General features: G+C 37.3%; 1 protein-coding gene across 2 annotated transcripts in view; it reads right to left on the bottom strand.

Moving 5' to 3' along the window:
- Positions 1–5,508: 5,508 nt before the first annotated feature.
- DTWD1 (DTW motif tRNA-uridine aminocarboxypropyltransferase 1) overlaps positions 5,509–26,085 on the bottom strand; it is a 73,768-nt gene continuing 53,191 nt past the window's right edge. For both annotated transcript variants that reach the window (XR_016218098.1, XR_016218099.1), the window contains 2 exons: positions 10,646–10,771; positions 5,509–5,813 (listed from right to left, as the gene is read on the bottom strand). The gene's annotated coding sequence lies outside the window, so the exon portion shown is untranslated. The remainder of the gene's footprint in view (positions 5,814–10,645; positions 10,772–26,085) is intronic.

Below are 26,085 nucleotides of genomic sequence, written 5' to 3'. Positions count from 1 at the left end.
AGAATATTTACACTTTCAACTGGTTCAGTGAAGTTGTTCAATGAACTTAGGAGTTGTTCCCTTTTAGTGAAGTCATCTTGCATCTATAAACTGATGTTCCTAGATCAATAATTTATAAATAGTATACTTTTTCACAAATATATCCTACTATTAGGATTTCCTTTGTAACTCAAATTTCAGGAAGTAAAATGAGTATTATCCCAAGGCTAGTTTTGTTTTCCAAATGGAACAGTTTCAAAAAAACTTTCTCCCTATTTGAACATTCAGTGGCCATTCAATGGTCACCAGACCTGACCTCCTCAGCTTTTTCTCAGTCTATGTTTTTTTTTAAACTCTTTGCACTATTTGGCACTCTTAAAGCCCATTTTATTCTTTATGAAATATATTGCTCTTGGCTTCCACGGTGCTCAGCTATCCTGGTCTGGTCTGGCTCTTCTCATTTTTTATTTCTTTATACTATGCATGTGAGTTTTAAACTTTACTTGGTTATTTGACCTTCTGCTTTTTCTTTTCTTTATCTTGTCTATGTCCTTTGGATGGGTGGATATAGCCAAATCAATGTTTCTAACCCTGCTTCTGTTATAAGATCCTGTTTGGAATTTATTTCTGTCTGCTAGGTATTTTCATAAAGATACACCAATCATTAATTGAAACTCAATACCTATGTCTAAAGCCAATCACAAGCAACTCCTTCAAGAATAGATTCTATCTATGCTACTAATGCCTCATGTTTCAGTCATACAGGTTTTTGATTAATGAAGAAAACATAAGAAAATACCTCAAGTACATTTTTTCTCTGGTCATTTGGAAGGCAGATGGGGGATAGATCTGTACTTTATCATAATATTTACATTACTATTTGAAATGTGTATCATATACATGATTAAACTTATCTGGAAAGATATTCAACCTAAATAAGTTGAGAAAAGAATTTTTTAAGAAAATATACCTGAATTGGGGCAGGCGCTGTGGTGCAGTGGGTTAACACCCTGGCCTGAAGCGCCGGCATCCTCTATGGCTGCTTGTTCAAGACCCGGCTGCTTCACTTCCAATCCAGCTCACTGCTATGGCCTGGGAAAGCAGTAGAAGATGGCCCAAGTCCTTGGGACCCTGCACCTGCATGGGAGACCCAGAGGAAGCTCCTGACTCCTGGCTTCAGATCGGCTCAGCTCCAGCTGTTGCGGCCAATTGGGGAGTGAACCAGTGGATGGAAGACCTTGCGCTCTCTCTCGCTCTCTCTCTCTCTCTCTCTCTCTGCCTCTCTTCTCTCTGTGTAACTCTGACTTTCAAATAAATAAGTAAATCTTTAAAAAAAAGAAAATATACTTCAGTTTTTATTCTTTAGAGGGAAAATGTGAAATCAGAAAACTGAGGAACAGTTTTGTTCCCTTAGGTTGGCAATACTGTGCTGACTGGTTGGTTGGTTGGTTTTTGCAGCCAATTTTCACTATCAGTTAGGAATTCTTAGTTTTCTAAGACCCATTTCTAAGGAGTACCCTTTTGAGTTCCAAGTTCTTTAATGCCAATTTATAGTTAAAAGCTTTCTAATACAAGCATCTTAAGAGTTATATTTATAAAAACTTAAAATAACTATTTTTCTTGGATCTGCACTCAGCAAAGCAAACTCATCAATTTCTCCATGATCCTTAATATTACCCCACAAAGCTGCTATAAGGAGAGAAACTTCTTTGTTTGCCCCTGTTGAAGAAAGTGAGTAGACAAGTCTTCCACTACTCCTTAGGCCCACAAGTATCACATGTATAAATAAAACTCACAATTGGCTGAGCCATCTCATCTCATTGTTTAAACCTCACCCATGAGATGACTCAGACAGACTGTGTTTACTCAATTGCAAAAACTACATATTTTCAGAATGTAACAGAAAATGTATCAAGCCAGTTGTTGGTACTACAGAAGATAGGAAGTTCACATCAAGTCTACAGAAAGCAGATGGGAAGAAGCCAAGTTATTTCCAAGATCAAAGACTTTGGCTTCAGTTCCATGGGAGAAGGCTTTAAATTTTGCTAATTAATAGCTTCAGCATTACAAATGTACAAGGTCTTAAAGATGCCAGGGTAGCTGTAGAAGTTGATTATTGCTCTGATACATAAAAATCTATTTTTTCTTCTTTACAATTTTTTTTCTCCTACCAATAAAAACAAAGGGGTCAAAAACATGCCAAACAGTAATGAACTGAATGAGATGATGCCATGTAGGGATCATTTGAATGTTTGTGTGGTCTTTCAATTTTAATAATATTCAGATGCTCAGTTATTTTCATTTCTTCTTCTAGATTTCAAAAATACATCAGGAAAAGATGTGACAAGCCACTGGAAAATCTATCTGATGGTGAGAACTTAAGACAGCCACATTTGTTTCCTTCTTTCCCTCCCCTTTTATTTAGTTTCAGAATTCTTTTGAAATTTGCATAAAACAAATATTTCACAGTTCAGAGACATTTTTTCTAGAGTCTTCCTGTGCAAATTGCCAGAAAGTCTTGGCAAAGCTTACTGCTTAATGAAAAGTAGCACTATAGAGTGCTCTAGAATGTCAGTTACCATTGAGAGAAGGTCATCAACATTAAGTCTGTGGTTTCGAATCCTGCCTGAAATGGGGTTTGGATTTAGTTGATTGATTATCTGTTGCAATTCTGTATTCATACTTTAGTTTTAGTCTTGGACAGCATTTATGTTGGGAATTTTCTTGCTGTTATCCAAATAACACCTGTGGCTATTTTACTAAGAACCATTGATTTGGACAATCTGAAGAAAGGCCATAAACAGTCAATCCCCATTTCAAGCATGAACACAGCTTCTGAAGATTTCCTCTATTTTACTAAGCCTCTGCTTCTTATTAGAACCAATGACATCATTGAATTGTGTTTTCCAAAAAGCTGCAAACAAATTCATTTTTTATTATCTATTTGGACATCGGATCAGTCACAAAACAGTTTGAGTCACTAAGCTATTTGTTTTTAATATCTCATGCTATTCACGCATTTTGATTATTTTGTGCATTACCCCATGATGTCTTCATCAAGCATTTGAAACTCATTAAACTTCAGGTATTTTTGTTTTATAAAGTGAAAAAAGTCTGCAAGAGGCAATGTGTGGGAATGTGCTCTATCCAGGTAAGTATCAGTTGAAGAAACTGAGAGCAAACCATATCCAGAACCAATCAGTATTATTTTTAATCCTTAAAATATTTATTTTATGCTAATATGCTGCGTTGGAAAGTGAAATAGGTAACTTAATCACTAGCATAAAGCTATTGCTTTATGTATTTGTTTATTCAATGGATGATATATAATAGTGCAGGGATTCAAATGCCCATCAACAGTAGACCGGATAAAGAAATTATGGGGCATGTACTCTATTGAATACTATACAGCAGTCAAAAACAACGAAACCCGGTCATTTGCAATAAGATGGAGGAATTGGGAAAACATCATGCTGAGTGAATTAAGCCAGTCCCAAAGGGACAAATATCATATGTTCTCCCTGATCGGTGACAACTAACTGAGCACCAAAGGGGAAACTTGTTGAAGTGAAGTGGACACTATGAGAAACAGTGACTTGATCAGCTCTTGTCCTGACTGTTGATGTACAATGTAATACTTTATCCATTTTAGTATTTTTTTGTTCTAGTACCATTGGTTGAACTCTGTAATTAACACACAATTATTCTTAGGTGTTTAAATTTTAACTGAAAAGTGGTCCCTGTTAGGAGTTTGGAAAACATTATGCTGAGTAAAATAAGCCAATCCCAAAGGGACAACTACCACATGTTCTCCCTGATCAGTGACAACTAACTGAGCACCAAAAAGGAAAACTGTTAAAGTGAAAGGAACACTATGAGAAACGGTGACTTGATCAGCCCTCACCCTGACTGTTGATGAACAACTTAGTACATTATCCCTCTTAGTATTTTTTTTTGTTTGTTCTACTTAATATTTTGGTTGAATACTGTAATCAATACACAATTCTTTTTAAGTTCTGAAACTTAACTGAAAAATGATTGCTGTTAAATATAAGAGTGGGAATAAGAGAGGGAAGAGATGTGCAATTCGGGACATGCTCAAGCTGACTTACCTCAAACGGTAGAGTTAGAAACATACCAGGGGATTCCAATTCAATCCCATCAAGGTGGCATGTACCAATGCCATCTCACTAGTCCCAGTGATCAATTTCTGTTCACAATTGATCAGAATGATAGGACTAAGAACCAAAGGGATCACAGAAACAAGAATAGTGTCTGCAAATACTAGCTGATAGAATAAAAAAGGGAGAGAATGATCCAACATGGGAAGTGAGATACACAGCAGACCCATAGAATGGCAAATGTCCTAAACAGCACTCTGGCCTCAGAATCAGCCCTTAAGGCATGCAGATCCGGCTGAAATGCCCATGAGAATATTTCAGGCATGGAAAGCCAAGACACTCTGGGGGAAAAAAAAAAAAAACCTAAATGAAAGATCTCCGGGAGTGAGATCCCAGTGGAAAGAACGGGTCATCAAGGAAGGAGGTACCTTTCTCTGAAGGGAGGAGAGAACTTCCACTTTGACCATGGCCTTGTCTAAATATGATCAGAGTCGGTGAACGCAGGGGGCTTCCATAGCCTTGGCAGCTCATGACAAGAGCCTAGGGTGATTACTGATGCCATAAACAAGAGTGTCAATTTGTTAAGTCAACAACAGGAGTCACTGTGCACTTACTCCTCATATAGGATCTCTGTCCTTAGTGTGCTGTACATTGAGATTTAATGCTATAACTAGTACTCAAACAGTATTTTTCACTTTATGTTTCTGTGTGGCAGCAAACTGTTGAAATCTTTATTTAATGTATGCTAGACTGATCTTCTGTATATAAAGAGAATTGAAAATGAATCTTGATGTGAATGGAAGGGGAGAGGGAGTGGGAAAGGGGAGGGTTGTGGGTGGGAGGGACGTGATGGGGGCGAAGGCATTGTAATCCATAAGCTGTACTTTGGAAATTTATATTCATTAAATAAAAGTTAAAAGAAAAGAAAAAAGAAACTAAATGATAGAAAAAAAAAGAAAAGAAATGTACTGATGAATGAAAAGAACCTACATCAGTATTTTGGTACATGTAAGTGTTACACAAATATTGACTATCACGATTACTTTCTTGAATGTTCTGAATTGTGATCTATGTAGCTTTTCTGTTTCTTACTCAAGTATCAAAATCATGTGTTTACCCAGAAGAGTATTTGCTTCATCTTGGTTTACAAATGCACTGAGGATATAGTTGTTCATAATATTATTTTAGTTGTTATTTTATAATTGTTTGCTCTAATATAAATTCTACCCCTTCTTTCTGATTTTTCTTTTTATTTTTTGCTGATTAGCTTTACTAAAAATTTATGAATCTTACTGAATTCCAAAAAATCATATGGTTTCATTATCACTTGATCTTAGCCAAAAGGCCGAGAAGCGATTATGGTTTCATTATCTATTCTGTTCTTGGATTTCTAATTTTCAACGCTATTCTTTTATATAATGTGTATATATGTGTATTCCCAATCAGGAAGAATTTTTTTAGTTTGCCTTTTATTCAATTGAACATTCTATCACATTGTCATTAAAAAATATAGTCTATAAAAAAATAGTGCAGGGATTATGAGAGTAGAATCTTGCAAAGTCAAAGAGATAACATGGTTGGGTGTTTTGCTTGCTTATTTTTGTAGTATATGCTGTTGTTTTATCTTGCCTATACATTACCTCTATCCAAATAAGATCTTCAGTGAGTTTGGCAAATGGAGTGAAGAAATTGAGATAGTGACCTCACTTGAACCTGAAAAATCCAGAATGGGAGGAAATGGTTAATGGTATTTACTACTCACTAACCCCAGCAAATAGAATGATCCACACTAATATTTAGCCATGGTAGGGTCTGCCAGATTCAGCAAATAAAATTTTGGGATGCCCCACAAAATGTGAGTTTCAGATGAACAATGAATATTTTTAGTATAGGTTTACCTCATACAATATTTAACATATACTAAAAAGTGATTTTTTATTTATCTGAAATTCACATTTTTATGGGATACCCTGTATTCTGCCTGCCAGTCTTGTGAAGTAGAACACTGTTTTAGAAAGATTTTATAAAGATTTATTTATTTATTTATTTATTTGAAATGCAGATTTATAGATAGAGAGGGAGAGAAAATAAGGGGGGGAGTGGGAGGAGAGATATCTTCTATCCACAGGTTCACTGGGTCTCCCAGGTGGGTAGCAAAGGCCCAGGTACTTGGGTCATCCTTTGCTGCCTTCCAAGTTGCATTAACAGGGAGCTAGAATGGAAGTAAAGTATCCACTTGAATGGGGGCTCATAGGGGATGCCAGCATCACAGGTGGCAACTTAACCCACTGCTCTCCATCACCAGCACCAACATTTCAATTTTTATTGTAGTATTTACTTCACATCATTGGAGAAATCAAATAATAGCAAATATTATAAGGGATCCCCATTGTGGACTCCCACTTACCAGAGGCAAACACTTTCAATATGTTTTGCTGTTTCTCCTGGCATCATTTACTTTCGTACTTCTAAGTTGCATGCACAAACTGCAACTGCCATTTTAGATATTATTTGTTATGTTGATTTCTGTATATAAAAAATTAAGGGGGCCAGCACTGTGGCACAGCTGTTTATGACCCCCTCTGCAGTACTGGTATCCCATATGGGTGCTGGTTCAAGTCCTGGCTGCTCCACTTCTGATCCACCTCCCTGCTAATGGCCTGGGAAAGCAGTGGAAGATGGCCCAAGTGCTTGGGCTCCTGCACCCACATGAGAGATCCAGATGAAACTCCTGTCTCCTGGCTCCTGGCTCCAGTCTGGCCCAGCCCTGACAATTGTGGCCATTTGGGGAGTGAACCAGTGGATGGAAGATCTCTTCTCTCTCTCTACATTTCTGACTTTCAAATAAATAAATAAATCTTAAAATGTTTTAAATATTTTTAGTTTGATTTTATATGCAGAGAACCAACTCCATGTTAAGCACTGATTTCAACAGTTTGCACCCCCCCACACACACAACATATAGAGTACAGTTTGAGAACAAGATTTGCAATTAATTCTCATAGTATATCTCATTAAGGATGGAGGTCCTACATGAGGAGTGAGTGCACAGTGACTTCTGTTGTTCCTTTAACAATTAACACTCTTATTTATGACATCAGTGATCACCCGAGGGAAACTGCATTCATTAAAATAAATCTTAAAAAATAAATATAGCGGTCCCTCTTGGGAATTGGGATCAGTGTTAAAAGTAAAACAAAAAAAAAGTTTTAAATATTAGGATATAGGTCTCTTACACCCGTATATACACATAATTTCTTTCTCTGACCTCTCACCCATTTTCTCAATATATTTAAAAAATACAGTCTTCTCCCGAAAAGAGGAATATTATATCATTTCCAACATATAAATATGGTTTACAGAAGAATCACATGTGTATTTTATTTTCTTCTTTGTATTACTTTTATTTTCCCTGGAGTTAATAATGCTTAATTTTTCAATATTCATTCTTCCATGTACTAACTCTTAATTTACTTCCAAAGTCTTCCAAACAATTCTATAATCTTTTAAAAGTCAAACACAACAGAAAATCATAAGTTCCATTTTATTTTTCCCATAAAGATAGTCTTTCTGAAAACATCAGTTCTCTTGTTTTGATCTAGACTAGTTCCTATGTAAGCTTGATTGCCAGGTGTTATGGGACTTCTCTCAAGTCCCCCTTATGCTGGTAGAGTATATTTCTAGTACTTTCGGGATGAAGGGCATATGGGTGTTATCCACAGACTCCTGTATACCCCAGAGTTATTGCCATTCATCAAAAAGTCTGCACTGATGATAATATTTTTAGAATTGAAAGAATTTTTTAAAATTACCCTTTATTTTACAATTGAGGAAACTGAGGCTGAAGAATTAAAGTAACTCTCATTATAGTTATGTATTTATGAAAAATATAAGAAATTATTCTTGAAAAGAATACAGAAAAATCCACTCTACTGAACTTTGGTAGAAGCTTGCAATGCCCTAAACTATTAGGTTAAACAAGCAGAGGTGAGAAAGAGGATAAGCACAGATATCTCCATATTAAGGTAATTTGTTCCAACCTGCTAGCACAGGACATTCTCTTATAAATCCTGAAATGAATGTATTTACTGTTCATTGTCATTATTCACTTTCTTTCATTGATTAGTAATGAAAGAGAAATAGTAGAGCTTAGGATTTCTGGTGGCAACATCCATCTCTTTGAAATCAATTATAAGAGATAAAAATAAAAATAAATATCATTTTCTTTGAGAACTTACAACTCAAAGAGATAACAAAATTGTTCTCTTTTAAAGTCTTTTACACCTAACCAGTTTGATTCAACTAAAACCGTGATGTCTCTCAACATCAAGAACCTTTCAGTAAAATAGGACAAGGTACCACTGAGCATCTCTTCATTTTTAAGAAGAAAAGCCCAGCCTTATACAACAATAAAATGGTCTCTATCACATGTAAGGACCATAGAATAATAAAAATTTTGCTTCTATTGAGTATAATGAAAATAATGTTGGACAGGATAGTGCCTTTGTAATCCTTCAAATTGGACCATGGGCTGGGCTTGGGTATGGAACTAGAGATTTTACCATAAGGTAACAAAAGGATTTTCACAATTAATCAATAACATCAAATTTGAATACCAAAGAAATCTGAAAATTGTCTAGTACAACAACCATCCTTGTTTCAGAAGACTCTGCAATGGCTTGCACCTAGCTAATTAAAATAGACCCTGCTTTAGCATTGTTAATTTTCGCCTGCCCTGTTATGAAATCATTTCATCAATTCTTGAAGTGTTCCTGCATCTAGAATTTTCCTAGCTTCTGAAATCATGTGTCGAATCATTTGTAACCTGTTGAGAGCTACTGTGATCTTTCTTTAAGCTTAAAAAGAAATAACTCCAACCTGATGACTTCATCCTCAGGCAATTCTAGAAAAGAAGAAAGCTTAGAAGTAGAGAGAAGAAAGGCAGTTTGTTTTCTCCTGAGGTCTGAAACCATAATGGCATGTTAATTGAATCTGAATTTCTTGTTAACAGCTATTTCATTGGAACATTTTTGGGAACTGTATTAAGTTAATTATTTATAGGAAAGCAGGTGTTTTCTCATGTTTTTGTATGCACTATCCATTTTCCCTTTTTCTCTCTGAATAATTCATTCTCACAATATGCTTCTGACTTTTTACTTTGTAAATCTCCTTTATATTTAACAAATATTTGTTGAAAAATGTGATAAATACTTGAAGATGTTAGTTCCCCCTTCACTAAATGCTATTGGTGGCTTTATCAATAATAATTTAAGTCATAGAATAAACATTGCTGATCTGAGAGATGCTCATATAACTATGGTCTTTGCATTTGCACTTTATTTTAAATTCTATTACATAAAACAAAGTCTATGGTCCATGGGTGGGAAATAAATGGCCTGCGGGCAGTATAATGCTTGTGAAATCTTTTGGCCTGGCCCTGCTAAGGCACCTGCAGGTGGAACTCAGAATTAAATAAATCTACAGCAGGTTAATTTTTAAGCTGATAATTTTGTATGATCTGCAATGATGTTATCCAAATGCCTATATTTTCAAAAACTAAGAAAAATGCCTTTTATATTTACTTTTATTTTAAAGCAAATCTTGGGATCTTCAGTTCTCTGTAGATGAGAAGGAAGTTGAGACAGAAAAGTATGTCAAGTGACATGTAACCAGTCTAGAAGTTTCTGCTGCACAGGACTATCCATTGGTGAATAGTCTAAACTCTCTTAGAAGGTTTCAATCCCTCTGTACCCTGTGGAGAAACAGTGAGAAAACTAGTCCTAGGACTAGTCTTGGGGTCGGGGGAGAGAAGAGCAATACCATGAAGCTTCGCAGAAAGACTGTCCTTGTCCTTAGTCTCTTTCATCAGCCAGTCAAGCAAAGGAGCTGGCAGAAGGCCTTCAACAGACAAATTAATCAGGCTCTCTTAACAGGTGAGATACCCATGCTCATAATTTAAAACAATACCATGTGGGCAAGAAAGTAAAACTAAGAGTAACTGTGTGTGGTTCTTTGAACTGTAAAGAGTGAGAGTAGTCAATCTTTGAGGTCAGTGATGACTTGGTAGCCTCCTGTTAATTACCTTGGGAGAGTATCTTGGGCTTCTGAAGTTAAATGCTCCTCTGGAGCATATTTGGTCTGATTTACTGAGATATTAAGGATATTGTAAGTGCAAATTTTTCAACAAAGGGACTTCAAAAATTCATGGAAAATCAAATTAAATGATTTGTTTATTTTGGAGCAAAAAATTTGAACTCAATGTATATTATTTTCATAGTATGCATTTCAATGAACTTCTGAAGACACCTGTTTTGTTCCCTCCCCCATATAGGTTTGCCATTAATACCACACGTCTTCCAGAGCTTCCTAGTCTGAAGAAAAGCAAAGAGAGTCCCTTTATTGTTTTAGAAACCATCCTTTAAGAGTTCACTGACCACTAACTGTGACTGGCATAATACTGACAGCCAGTAAAGTCCCAGTGAAGTTTATTTTATCCCCATTATTAATATTTCAGTGATTCTTAAGATCCACAGTGACTCACTCACTTGTATTTTTATTTCCATGACCTCAACTAAGGAATTAAAAGTAATTATGCATTCTTTGGGAGGCTGTTGATGTTCTTCTTCTGGAATCATCTTATAGACTGAAATTTCTTAGATTGCTGTGTCATCCTGAAAAATAAATAATATGTGATTATAGTCTAGCATTTTTACAAAACTAACAGCTAGACATACTGCTGTTCCATTTGTTTGATTTTAGTATCAACAACAAAATGTCAGAAAATTCTGTCAAAGATATAAAACATGTTCTCACTGACTATGTGCTACCTTATACCTCTATTTCATAATTTTCAATAGTAGAGAATACATTTTATGCCCTTTTGTATGGTTTACAAGCAGTCTAACTTAGCGTAGTTAAGCCCAGATGAAGTTTCTTACGGAAAACATTTTTCTAATCAACTGTCTTGTTCTAGGCTAGAATAAAAGGAATATGAAGTTACTATGAAAGAAAGTTATGAACAGCAGGCTGAACAAAACTCTCTTCCATTCATAGCATTATTCACAACAGCTAAGATATGGAAACAACCTAAATGTCACTGATAGATGAATGGATACAGAAAATGTAAGTGAGTGAGCATGTGTGTCTGTGTGTAGTACAGCCTTTAACAACTTTTTGAAAAAATTTGCCCAAAACAGATGGACCTGGAAGAACTTATGTTACATGAAATAAACTAACACAAAGAAAACTATTGCCCAATGTTGTTTACATGTGGAATATTTTTTATTTTATTTTTTAATTTTTATTTTTTGACAGGCAGAGTGGACAGTGAGAGAGAGAGGCAGAGAGAAAGGTCTTCCTTTTCCATTGGTTCACCCCGCAATGGCCGCTGTGGCTGGTGCGCTGCAGCTGGCGCACCACGCTGATCCGAAGGCAGGAGCCAGGTGCTTCTCCTGGTCTCCCATGGGGTGCAGGGCCCAAGCACCTCGGCCATCCTCCACTGCCCTCCAGGGCCACAGCAGAGAGCTGGACTGGAAGAGGAGCAACCGGGACAGGATCTGGCACCCCGACCGGGACTAGAACCCAGTATGCCAGTGCTGCAGGTGGAGGATTAGCCTATTGAGCCACGGCGCCGGCCGCTTACATGTGGAATATTTTAAAAGGAGCCCAAATACATAGAAAGAAAATGAAATAATGATTACCATGGGCAGTAGGGGAAAAGAAATTAGAGATCTAGGTTAAAGGAAACAAAATAGCAGATATGTTAGATGAACAAGTTTAGAGACCTAACGCGCAACTTAAGGACTGAAGTTAATAGAATTGTTTTGTACTAGGGATTTTTGTTAAGCAGATTTTAAGTGCTCTTTTAACACAAAAAATTATTTTTGATATTATAGATACATTACTCTGCTACACTATAGTAAGCATTTTACTATGTACATAAAGGTACTTCAAAAATTCATAGAAATACATATCATGAAAAAATATGGATTTCAAAAGATTTTGCACCATAATAAACTTACCCTGTAATTTCATCTTTCATTAACTTAAACTACCCCCATATGTATCTCATAATGTTATGCTGAAAACCTCAAATATACACAATAAAATTTATTTAAAAAATATGTTCATATTAAAAGAAGCACTCAAGAAACTCAAGTTTAGTTGAAGTCACAGAGTATCAATATAAGCCAACTTAATATTCTCATATTATCAAAAGTTCAAACCCTAGATTCAAATATTAACTATTTCTAAGAAATGACTCTTAATGTGGGTGCTCAGCCTACTGTCAATCCTCCCAGCCAGGCTCAAAGTCAGTGGGTAATGTGGATTTTTGCCTCTACTAGAATCTCTGTATCACATGAGGACACAAGAGCCACTGCCAAATGTTGTCGTCTCCCCAGTGCTATCACCAGTATTGCTGAGAAGATGGTGTCCTGTCTTAGCCAGTTGCTGTGCATTTGTACAAGGGCTTCTGCAGCTGCTACTTAGGCCCAGAATGGCGCCCACCCTCTCTCAGCCTGGCACCAGGCATTGTTGTGGGGAGGATGGGGTGAGAGAAACGCGCCCCTTTTTCTTCCATTAGGTCCATAGGCACCAGATAGCCCCTAGGGTACCGCATCTACAACCAACTTATTTTTAACAAAGGAGCTATAATCAATCCCAGGAGCAAGGACAGTCTCTTCAAAACACAGTGCTTGAAAACTGGATCCCCACATGCAGAATTAAGAAACTAGAACTATATCTTATACCTTACACAAAAGCCCACTCAAAATGGATCAAAGACCTAAATCTATGACCTGATACCATCTAATTATTAGAGAACAGTGGGAAAATGTTGCACAACATTGGATAGAAAAACATTTCTTGGAAAAACCCTGAAAAACAGGCAATCAAAATCAAAATTGACAAATGGGATTACGTTAAACAGAGAAGCTTCTGTACTGTCAAAGAAACACTCAGCAAAGTTAAGAGGCAACCAATAGAATGGGAGAAAATATTTGCAAACTTTGCAAATGATAAGGAGTTAATAACCAGAATCTACAAAGAGCTGAAGAGATTCAACAATAAAGCAAACAATCTAGCTAATAAATGGGAAAAGACTTGAACAGGCATTTTTCAAGAGAGGAAATTCAAATGGCCTATAGACACTTGAAAAAATGCTCAGGATCACTAGCCATCAGGGAATTGCAAATCAAAACTACAATCAGGTTTCACTTCACCCCTGTTAGAATGGCTCTCACAAAGAAATCAACAAACAACAACTGCTGGAGAAGATGTGGTGAAAAAGGTACTCTAATCTACTATTGGTGGGAATGAGAACTGGTCCAGCCACTGTGGAAGACAGTATGGAGATACCTCACAAATCTGAATATAGACCTACCGTTCTACCCAGCCATCCCACTCCTGGAAATTTATTCAAAGCAAAAGAAATCAGCATATGAAAAAGTTATTTGCACTCCCATGATCACTGCAGCTCAATTCACAATAGCTAAAATATGGAATCAACCCAGATGTCCATCAACTAATGACTGGATAAAGAAATTATGGTATATTTACACCCTGGAGTATTAATCAAGGGTAAAAAAATGAAATTGTGTCTTTTGCAACAAAGTGGATGCAACTGGAAATCATTATATTTAGTGCAATAAGAAAAGTCCCCAAAGGCAGATATCATGTTTTCCATGGTCTGTGGTAACTAATAGAGTGCCTAAAGGGTAATGTTTTGGAGTGAAATGGACATTTTGAGATATGATGATTGTTTACAACTCTTGTCTCTTCAGTTGAGGAAGGGTTTTTTTCTTCATATTATTTGTTGAACTTTTTACTTTGTGTATGACTAACCATGAATATTAAGTAAACTGAAAATAGATCTTTGTAAACATTAAGAGTGGGAATAGGAGAGTGAGGAGGAAGAAGGGTTGGAGTGTTGGTGTAAGGGAGGGTTGAGTGGGAAGTATCACTATGTTCATAATGTATATATGAAATACAGGAAACTTGTATAACTTAAATAAAATTGAAAAAAAAAGAAAACACTCTCCATCTCCCTTCACCCACAGGTGAGTACAAAAAGACAGTTTTGGATTTTTTGCGGCGTGCTTGTTTTTCTGTTCTTGGTATTCCTTATCTAGGGCACAATACATTCTAAGTTCCTCCTCCCACTACCTCCTTGGGGTGAGTCACCAAGCTGGAATTACAGAAGCAGGCCTTTAATAGAGTAATTTAGGAAGAAAAGGAAATTATTAGCATAAGGGCATGTAAGAATTATGTTCTTCTTGATGCGAGTCACTTTCAGCAATATGAAAAGTCTAATAGTTCTGAAGATGCTTGATCCCAGTTGTTAATCTATGGGGAAAGGAAAGAATATGAGTCTGCCTGAGTAATTCCCAACTCGAGACACTGTTAGCTCACATGCATCCATGCAGGAGGAAATCCCACGGAGACAGTTCCCAGGGAACTGAGGACAAAGGCTGAGGAAAGTAAACAGGTTTCCTAATGTTGCAGAGACTGATGCATCTAAACAGGTGTGAAGAGAGCGGTTCTTCATAGAGAAGGGATTCCAGCATCTAGAAGAGGGGATACCACATAGAGATTAGAATGTAGGCCTATTTCACCAGAAGAGCTTCTGGGAGACAGAAAATAGAGAGGATCAGTCACTCATCCTTACACACACGGTTGATGTACAATGTAATACTTTATCCATTTTAGTATTTTTTTTGTTCTAGTACCATTGGTTGAACTCTGTAATTAACACACAATTATTCTTAGGTGTTTAAATTTTAACTGAAAAGTGATCCCTTTTAGGAATTTGGAAAACATTATGCTGAGTAAAATAAGCCAATCCCAAAGGGACAAATACCACTTGTTCTCCCTGATAGGTGACAACTAACTGAGCACCAAAAAGGAAACCTGTTAAAGTGAAATGAACACTATGAGAAATGGTGACTTGATCAGCCCTCACCCTGACTGTTGATGAGCAACTTGATATGTTATACCTCTTAGTATTTTTTTTGTTTGTTCTACTTAATACTTTTGGTTGAATACTGTAATCAATACACAATTCTTCTTAAGTGCTGAAACTTAACTGAAAAATGATTGCTGTTAAATGTAAGAGTGGGAATAAGAGAGGGAAGAGATGTGCTATTCGGAACATGCTCAAGCTGACTTACCTCAAACGGTAGAGTTAGAAACATACCAGGGGATTCCAATTCAATCCCATCAAGGTGGCATGTACCAATGCCATCTCACTAGTCCCAGTGATCAATTTCTGTTCACAATTGATCAGAATGATAGGACTAAGAGCCAAAGGGAGCACATAAACAAGAATAGTGTCTGCAAATACTAGCTGATAGAATAAAAAAGGGAGAGAACGATCCAACATGGGAAGTGAGATACACAGCAGACCCATAGAATGGCAGATGTCCTAAACAGCACTCTGGCCTCAGACTCAGCCCTTAAGGCATGCAGATCCAGCTGAAAAGCCCATGAGACTATTTCAGGCATGGAAAGCCAAGACACTCTGGTGAAAAAAAAAAAAAAAAAACCTAAATGAAAGATCTCCGGGAGTGAGATCCCAGTGGAAAGAACGGGTCATCAAGGAAGGAGGTACCTTTCTCTGAAGGGAGGAGAGAACTTCCACTTTGACCATGGCCTTGTCTAAATATGATCAGAGTCAGTGAACGCAGGGGGCTTCCATAGCCTTGGCAGCTCATGACAAGAGCCTAGGGTGATTACTGATGCCATAAACAAGAATGTCAATTTGTTAAGTCAACAACAGGAGTCACTGTGCACTTACTCCTCATGTAGGATCTTTGTCCTTAGTGTGCTGTACATTGAGATTTAATGCTATAACTAGTACTCAAACAGTATTTTTCACTTTATGTTTCTGTGTGGCAGCAAACTGTTGAAATCTTTACTTAATGTATGCTAAACTGATCTTCTGTATATAAAGAGAATCGAAAATGAATCTTGATGTGAATGGAAGGGGAGAGGGAGTGGATAAGGGGAGGGTTGCGGGTAGGAGGGATGTTATGGGGGGGAAGCCATTGTAATCCATAAGCTGTACTTTGGAAATTTATATTCATTAAATAAAAGTTTGAAAGCAAAAATAAAATAAAATAAAATAAAATAAAGGAAAAAAAAGAAAGTTATATTTATTAAATTGAAGCTTTTTATAAAAAAAAAGAAGTGGAGAAGCCAGGACTCAAACTGGCGCCCATATGGGAGGCCAGCACTGCAGGCTTGGGCTTTAACCCACTATGCCACAGTGCTGGCCCCAACTACTTCACTTTTAGCACTCAGATCCAAAGTATTGTCATTTCTCACCAGATTTTGACAATAGCCTATTTCCCTGCTTTCATTCTTGCCCTCTAAAGTGTATTCTCAACAGAATAGATTGATAATTCTTTTTGCTTTTATTTGATGGGCATATAATTAGACATACTTAAGGGGTACAATGTTTAACACATGTATGTGTACGCTGTGAAATGACCAAATTAGTGATTAGTGTACCTGTCACCTCACACATCAATCATTGCTTTGTGGTGAGCACATGAAACACCTTCTAGCAATTTTGAAATATATGTTAACACTAACTAGAGTGACCCTACTGCACAGAGCACCAGAGCTTGTTCTCCTATCTTACTGTATAACTGTACTCTTTGACTAACTTATCCCCATTGCACAAATCCATTTCTATTCTCCACCCTCTGGTAACACTATTTTACTCTTAACTTCTATGAGATCAACTTTTTTACATATAGATCAACTGTTTTATAATAGATCAACTCTTCTACATATCAGTGAGATAATGTGGTCTTTATCTTTCTATGGCTGGCTTATTTAACTTAACATAATGCCCTTTAGGTTCATCCATGGCACAGGATTTCAGTATTTTAATGGCTGAATAGTATTCCATTATGCATATTTATCACATTTTTTTATCCACTCATCTTGTTGATTAACACTTCAGTTGTTTCCAAACCCTGGCTATTATGATAGTTCTGCAAGAAAGATGGGACTAAAAATGTTTCTTCAACATTCTAATTTCATTTCCTTTGACTATAAATCTAGTACTGGGATTGCAGAACAATAGGATACCTCTATTTCTAATTTTCGCTGTTAAATATAAGAGTGGGAATAAGAGAGGGATGAGATGTGCAATTTAGGACATGCTCAAGCTGACTTAGCTCAAACGATAGAGTTAGAAACATACCAGGGGATTCCACTTCAATCCCATCGAGGTGGCATGTACCAATGCCATCTCACTAGTCCCAGTGATCAATTTCTGTTCACAATTGATCAGAATGATAGGACTAAGAGCCAAAGGGAGCACATAAACAAGAATAGTGTCTGCAAATACTAGCTGATAGAATAAAAAAGGAGAGAACGATCCAACATGGGAAGTGAGATACACAGCAGACCCATAGAATGGCAGATGTCCTAAACAGCACTCTGGCCTCAGAATCAGCCCTTAAGGCATGGGGATCCGGCTGAAATGCCCATGAGACTATTTCAGGCATGGAAAGCCAAGACACTCTGGGGAAAAAAAAAAAACTAAATGAAAGAACTCCACGAGATCCCAGTGGAAAGAATGGGTCATCAAAGAAGGAGGTACCTTTCTCTGAAGGGAGGAGAGAACTTCCACTTTGACCATGGCCTTGTCTAAATATGATCAGAGTCAGTGAACGCAGGGGGCTTCCATAGCCTTGGCAGCTCATGACAAGAGCCTAGGGTGATTACTGATGCCATAAACAAGAATGTCAATTTGTTAAGTCAACAACAGGAGTCACTGTGCACTTACTCCTCATGTAGGATCTTTGTCCTTAGTGTGCTGTACATTGAGATTTAATGCTATAACTAGTACTCAAACAGTATTTTTCACTTTATGTTTCTGTGTGGCAGCAAACTGTTGAAATCTTTACTTAATGTATGCTAAACTGATCTTCTGTATATAAAGAGAATCGAAAATGAATCTTGATGTGAATGGAAGGGGAGAGGGAGTGGATAAGGGGAGGGTTGCGGGTTGGAGGGACGTTATGGGGGGGAAGCCATTGTAATCCATAAGCTGTACTTTGGAAATTTATATTCATTAAATAAAAGTTAAAAAATATATATATAAACAAACAAAAAAAAAACAAAAACAAAAACAAAAAAAACCAGGACCCCACTAAAAAAAAAAAATGTTACATGGGGCCGGCACTGTGGCATAGCAGGTAAAGCCTCTGCCTGCAGTGCCGGCATCCCATGTGGGCGCTGGTTCAAGTCCCTGCTGCTCCACTTACTATCCAGTTCTCTGCTGTGGCCTGGGAAAGCAGTAGATGGCCCAAGTTCATGGGTTCCTGTACCTGCTTGGGAAACCTGAAAGGAGCTCCTGGCTCTTGGCTTTGGCTTGGCGCAGCTCTGTCGCCACCATTTGGGGAGCAAACCAACAGATGGAAGACTTTCTCTCTCTGACTTTGCCTCTGCCTCTCCGTAACTCTTCCTTTCAAATAAATAAATAAATAAAGAGTATGTTACATAATTCTATGCTGACAATGAAAGACAATGTAATATACCTATATAAACTTAAGAAATTAAAAACACTTAAAAATCTTCCCATTGAGATAACTGAAAACCTAAATAGTTTTATTAGTGAATTCTACTAACCATTTAAAGAATAGCATAAATGTATTTTCAGAGAAAGGGAATAATCAGATGCCTTCCAACTCATTTTAAAATATCAATATACACTGATGACATAACTTAATGAGTAGAAAAAAGATAACAGAACTATAGTTTAATTAAAAACCCACAACTAATATATAATAAATAAAATCCAGAAAATAATAAAAACAAAATATGAATCAGGTTTTTTTCTCTTTATCTTTTCTCCATCTGCTCTACTGTTGAGGTTTGTATATTCATGATGGCAGTTATCATCCTTTCACTTCTAATGTAGGACTCCTGCATTTCTTGTAGGGCTAATTTCATGAAAATAAATTCAGTTTTTGCTTGTCATGCAAAGTTTTTATTTCTCCTTCATTTCTGGAGGATATATTTGATGGGTATAGTATTCTTGGTTGGCAGGTGCTTCTAATTTTGTTTTTTTTTTTGTTTCTTTTTTTCTTCTTAGGGTTTTGAATATTCTATCCCATTCTATCCTGTCCTCTGATACTTCTATCATTAATCTATTGAGGATTCCCTTATAAGAGACTTCATTTTTCTTTTTGCTATTTTTAGAACTTTGTTTTTGTCTGGTAAAGCCACTAAGGAAGTCAGTTTGGAGATTCCTCAGAAACCTGAATATAACCCTACCATACAACCCAGCCATCCCACTCCTTAGAATTTACCCAAAGGAAATTAAATTGGCAAACAAAAAAGCTGTCTGCACATTAATGTTTATTGCGGCTCAATTCACAATAGCTAAGACCTGGAGTCAACCTAAATGCCCATCAACAGTAGACTGGATAAAGAAATTATGGGAATGTACTCTATAGAATACTATACAGCAGTCAAAAACAATGAAACCCGGTCCTTTGCAACAAGATGGAGGAATTTGGAAAACATTATGCTGAGTGAATTAAGCCAGTCCCAAAGGGACAAATATCATATGTTCTCCCTGATTGGCGACAACTAACTGAGCACCAAAGGGGAAACTTGTTGAAGTGAAATGGACACTATGAGAAACAGTGACTTGATCAGCCCTTGTCCTGTCGATGAACGACTTAATATTTATCCCTTTTAGTACTTTTTTTGTTCTACTTAATACCAATGGTTGAAACTTTAATTAACACACAATTATTCTTAGGTGTTGAAATTTAACTGAAAAGTGATCACTGTGAAATATAAGAGTGGGAATAAGAGAGGGAGGAGATGTACAATTTGGGACATGCTCAGTCGGACTTGCCCCAAATGTTAGTTAGAAACGTGCCAGGGGATTCCAATTCAATCCCATCAAGGTGGCATGTACCAATTCCATCGCACTAGTCAAAATGATCAGATTCAGTTCACAATTGATCATACTGATAGGTCTAAGAGTCAAAGGGATCACATAAACAAGACTAGTGTCTGCTAATGCTAACTGAAAGAATTAAAAAGGAGAGAATGATCCAACATGGGAAGTGGGATACACAGCATACCCATAGAATGGCAGATGTCCTAAACAGCACTCTGACCTCAGTATCAGCCCTTAAGGCATTCACATCTGGCTGAAGAGCCCAGGAGACTATTTGACTATTTCAGGCATGGAAAGCCAAGACACTCTGCCAAAACAAAACAAAAACAAACAAACAAAAAAAAAACAAAAAAAAAAAAACCTAAATGAAAGATCTCTGCGAGTGAGATCCCAGTGGAAAGAATGGGCCATCAAGGAAGGGAGGAGAGAACTTTCTCTGAAGGGAGGAGAGAACTTCCACTTTGACTATGACCTTGTCTCAATAAGATCGAAGCTGTCAAACTCAAAAGGCTTCCATAGCCTTGGCAACTCATGACAAGAACCTAGGGAGATTATTGATGCCATAAACAAGAGTGTCAATTTGTTAAGTCAACAACAGGAGTCACTGTGCACTTACCCCCCATGTAGGATCTCTGTCCTTAATGTGTTGTCCAATGTGAAATAATGCTATAACTAGTACTCAAATAGTACTTTACACTTTGTGTTTCTGTGTGTGGGTGCAAACTGTTGAAATCTTTACTTAATAATGGTAAATTGATCTTCTGTATATAAAGAGAATTGAAAATGAATCTTGATGTGAATGGAATGGGAGAGGGAGTGGGAAATGGGAGTTTGCGGGTGGGAGGGAAGGTTTTTGGTGGGCAAAGCCACTGTAATCCAAAAGCTGTACTTTGGAAATTCATATGTATTAAATAAAAGTTAAAAAAGAACTTTGTTTTTGATCTGCATTGTGATGTAATATACCTTAGATAATATCTTTTTTGGTTAAACCTATTATGCTCCCTTGGGCTTCTGAGAAACAGATGTCTACAAGTTTCCCAACATATAGAGTTTCCAGGAGTTATTTCATTGAACAGATTTTTTTCTATTCCTTTTCCTTTCTCTTCTATTCAATAAGTCTCAAAGTCTTCTTTGCTCTTTTAAATTTTTTTATATTTCATTTTTTCTTTCCTGTATCTCTCTCTCTCTCTCTCACTGGGTTTTTTTAAAGGATTAATTAATTTTTTTTAAAGACAGTGTTACAGACAGAGGTAGACACACACACACAGAGAAAGATATATATATATGTATGTATATATATATATATATATATAAAGAGAGAGAGAGAGAGAGAGAGAGAGAGAGATCTTCTATCTTCTTGTTCATTCCCCTAAATAGTCACAATGGCCATGGCTGTGCCAGAACAAAGCTAGGAGGAGCCTGGAACTTCATCTGGGTTTCCCATGTGGGTGCAGGGGCCCAAGGACTTGGGCCATCCTCCTCTGCCTTCCCAGACACATTTAGCAGGGTGCTGAATCAGAAGTGAAACATCCAGGACTCATATTGGTGCCCCTATGGGATGCTTACATTTCAGGTGGCAGCTTACCCCATAGTGCCACAATGCCAGCCCCTGACTATTTTTAAAAGGCCTGTCTTAAAACTCGCAACTTCTCCTGTCTACTCAATTCTATTGTTGAGGCTCTCCATTGTATTTTTAATTTCATTCATGATTGGTTGTTATTTATCATCTCTACCTCTTTGTAAAATGTCTCATCCATATCATGAGTGTTCTTCATAATATTGAATTGTCTATATTCTCCTGAATCTCATTAAGTTTCTTTAAAATCATTATATAGAACTGTCTAACAAATTCATTGATTTCCCTTTTTTTGTTCTGTTTCTTGAGAGTTGTGTTAATATGGAGGCATTATGTTATCATATTTTTTCATTTTCCTTGCGCCTCATGATTAGTCACTGTACAATGAGTCAGTTGCTTATACCAATTTAATAGGATAGCTTTTGGTGTAAAAGACTTGCTGTGGGGCCAGCGCTGTGGCTTACAGGTAAAGCCGCTGCCTGCAGTCCCACCACCCCATATGGGTGCCAGTTCGAGATCCACCTGCTCTACTTCCAATCCAGCTCTCTACTGTGGCCTGGGAAAGCAGTAGAAGATGGCCCAAGTCCTTGGGACCCTGCACTTGGCTCCTGGCTTTGGATTGGCACAGCTCTGGCCTTTGCAGCCAATTGGGGAGTGACCCAGCGGATGGAAGAGCTCTCCTTCCCTCTCTGCCTCAACTTTTCTCTGTGTGTAACTCTGACTTTCAAATAAACAAATAAATTTTGCTGCAATGTGTTCTTGGGTGCTAGTTGGATATGCTTCATTGTCTTTGGTTCCAGGTATGTATTTTAATACAGTGTTCATGTAGTTTCCTCAGTTATAATTAATGTTAACAATATCTTTGGCCGGTGCCGCAGTTCATTCAGCTAATCCTCAGCCTGCGGCGCCGGCACCCCACGTTCTAGTCCCGTTCGGGGCACCAGATTCTGTCCCAGTTGCTCCTCTTCCAGTCCAGCTCTCTGCTGTGGCCCAGGAGGGCAGTGGAGGATGGCCCAAGTCCTTGGGCCCTGCACCTGCATGGGAGACCAGGAAGAAGCACCTGGCTCCTGGCTTCGGGCCGGCACAGCGCGCTAGCTGTAGCGCCATTTGGGGAGTGAACCAACGGAAGGAAGACCTTTCTCTGTCTCTCTCTCTCACTGTTTAACTCTGCCTGTCCAAAAAAAAAAAAAAAAACAAAAAAAAAGGCAAACAAAACAAAAAACCAAAACCAAAACCAAAACCAAAACCAAATCTGTAGAATCTCAGTAGCATAGGTTACAGGAGTTTGAGGATTGCATTGCCTTTTGGGTTGAAGCTCCCTTTGATGGAGCAGATTAGTTGGCAGCTCTGGGTATGGTGTAACTGGCTAAGAGTATGAAGTCTGTGCCAGTTTTCATGAGTTGTGTGAGGATGGGGTCACCCCTGTGGATTCAGTTGGGTATGGTGCAACATGCCCCATAATATGGTTGGGTGCCTGTCAGTATCTGGGTGCTGTACAGGAGTTAGGCCACAATAGTCTGCCCAGATTGGGCACCCTCAGTGTATGAGGGTTACACAGGTAACTTTACAGGTCTTCCAGGTCTTATCTGCTGAGGATGTTCTATCCAGCCTCTTCTTTCTGAGGCTAAAGGTAGGTGGGCAGAAATAAGCATCTTTTTCTTAGGGCCTCAGTGGGCTTAGTTGTTTTTTTCCCAAAGTTTATTTTTTTATTTATTTGAAAGACAGAGTTACAGAGGAGGGAGACACAGAGAGAGGTCTTCCACTCACTAGTTCACTTCCCAAATGGCTACAACAACTTGGGCTGGACCAGGCTGCTGCCAGGAGCCAGGAGCTTCTTCCAGGCCTCCCACATGGGTGCAGGAGCCCAAGTACTTGGGCCATCCTCCACTGCTTTCCCAGGTGCATTAGCAGGGAGCCGGATTGAAGGGGAGCAGCCAGGACACGGACCGGCGCCCATATGGGATGCTGGCGCCGCAGGCAGAGGATTAAACTACTGCGCCATGCGCCAGCCCAGGTTCTATTCTAAAAGCAGTAAAGAGGGTCCTGGAACTCTGGTGTTATTTTTACTTTAGAATTTGATGTCTTAGGAAAAGAGATAAGAGAGCTTGTTTCTCCCAGGGTCAATTTTAATCTTCCCAAAAGGATCCTCATTGGGCATGGCTATGTCATATACCCAACTGTAGATAAATTATTCTATCCAAGATAATTGGCCAGCCTGGGAATGAAATTGTTCTGATGTGGGAGAAGCAGAGCTATGTGATGAGCAACAACTCCAAATGAAAATATGCTGGACAAGCTGAAAAATTAACACTCAATAAATGAACATGTGCACTATATCCTAGTTTTCTGGGGAGTCATGTGTCAGTTTTTTGGTCATTTCAAGGAACTATTTCTGATCTATCATCCATTTTAGAAAATTTTTCTACTCCATTAAATATATAATCTTTAATTATGTAATCTTTACAAATCCCTGCTTTCTCTCTTCTTTTGGTTTAGTTTGTTATTTAAAAAAATCCAGTTGCATCTTAGTTTTTCATCTTTTTTTTAAAAATAAAAACATGTATCATAGCCTAACATGTTTTGATATCTTGTATATTCAATATTTTATTCATAGATTCATAAACTATTTGGTTTTTTTCTTTAGCTCAAGAAAATTTTATTTGTTTTGTAAATTTCTGAGAGAGAATAAATATTCTGTGCTACCCTTTTGTAGTAATTTCTAATTTTACTACATATTGGACACAGAATGTGAATTCTGAAATTTTTACTTACTAGAATTTATGATTTACCACATGATGAAAGTTTTCAAATTTTCTAAGAATGTTTGCACAGTCCAGACTCTGTTTGATGTATGTATGTATCATTGCTTTATTATTTTTCATTTTTGCCTTCAAATATCTTTTTCCTGTCCGCTTGATCCACCAATTTCAAAAAGTAATATGTTAAAGGACACTCTGAATATTTGAAGATTTAGTTTCTATAAATTTCTCTTTGTACTTCTAATGACTTTTGTAATACACATTATGTGGTTATGTTATTTGACACTTAGACATTCATGCTTATTATACCATCTTTGTTACATTTAATCATCTTTTTGAATTTTATTCTGATTTAAAAAATTATTTATTTATTTGAAAGACACAGTGTGTGTGTGTGTGAGAGAGAGAGAGAAGGATCTGCCATCCACTAGTACATTGCCCAAATGCCCTCAACAGATGGGGTTTAGCCAAGCCAAATGCAGAATATAGGACTTCAAATTATCTTCTCCATAAAACATGGTTTGTTAAGACCAGTGTGTCATTTGCAGCAGGCAAATAATATTTGGGGGGTAAAAGAGAACATAATTAAATTGGAATTATTGTGTTTTTTTGTCTTGGATATATTGTAAAGTATCATTTATATAAAAAATTTCAAAGTAAAACATTTCTCTATGGCTTAACTTGGTACTTGTCCAAATACAAAGACATACTTGGTAAGAATTAGAGATGCACAATGTAATATTTTCATATTAGTTTTTAAGGCCCTTTACCATATTTTCTTTTTTTGGGGAAAACTTTTATTTAATAAATAAAAATTTCGAAAGTACAACTTTTTTATTATAGCGGTTTTTCCCCCCATAACCACCCAACCACCCGCAAACCATCCCATCTCCTACTCCCTCTCTCATCCCATTCTTCACTAAGATTTTTAACTATCTTTATATACAGAAGATTATTTTCAAGAATACAAACAGAACTCAAATCCTGTTTCTTGCCTAACTCACCAATATATTTCTTGGTGGTGTTGAAAGGGTTTGCCTCAGAGGAAGTAAAGAAAGGGGAGGGACTAGTTGTCTAGGCACCAACTACCTCAAGTCAGGAAATCTCTCCTTTTCCCCATATCAAATCTGCAACTGCATTCTATCATCCGCTGGGCTGGACACAGCTGTGGCTGTTGCCAAAATGAAAATGGAATCTAGCCATAGTAGGATTTCATATTCTCTAGAGCTGCTGTTCCTCTGGACATTATTTTCAGAAGTACAACATTGCACAGCAACTTACTTTTTTGAAATAGCTTATAAAAAATTTAAAATCCTTTTTTTCCTTCTAAATAAAAAGACTAATGTACAAGTTTTCAGTCCATTACCTTTGCCTTTGGGATATCTTTATCTAAATGGAAATGAGAGAGCATGATTATTTGACCTGGCTTTCTTCCATGAAAACATTTTTTCACTACAGAAGATAAATTACATTTCACGCTATTCATAACATAGCAGCCTATTTGACACAAGAGTCTTCAAAGTGAAAGACTGGTGAATTCTTGTTAGTTTGGCTGTTCAATTTAGGTCAACCAACATTCTCTAACAGCCTACATTTATCAGGCACAGTGTCAGATACAGGTGACAAAGTGACAAGTAAATCATGGTTCCTACCCACAATGAGTTCACAAATCAGTTAGGAAACAAATGCAAAACCAATAATAACTCCACAACATTG

This window comes from Oryctolagus cuniculus, chromosome 12 (genome assembly GCF_051225735.1).
Source record: "Oryctolagus cuniculus isolate XC-2025 breed Fujian yellow rabbit chromosome 12, ASM5122573v1, whole genome shotgun sequence".
Classification (NCBI taxonomy): domain Eukaryota; kingdom Metazoa; phylum Chordata; class Mammalia; order Lagomorpha; family Leporidae; genus Oryctolagus; species Oryctolagus cuniculus.
Note: the sequence above shows the minus strand (reverse complement) of the source record. Positions and strands in the feature narration are given on the sequence as shown.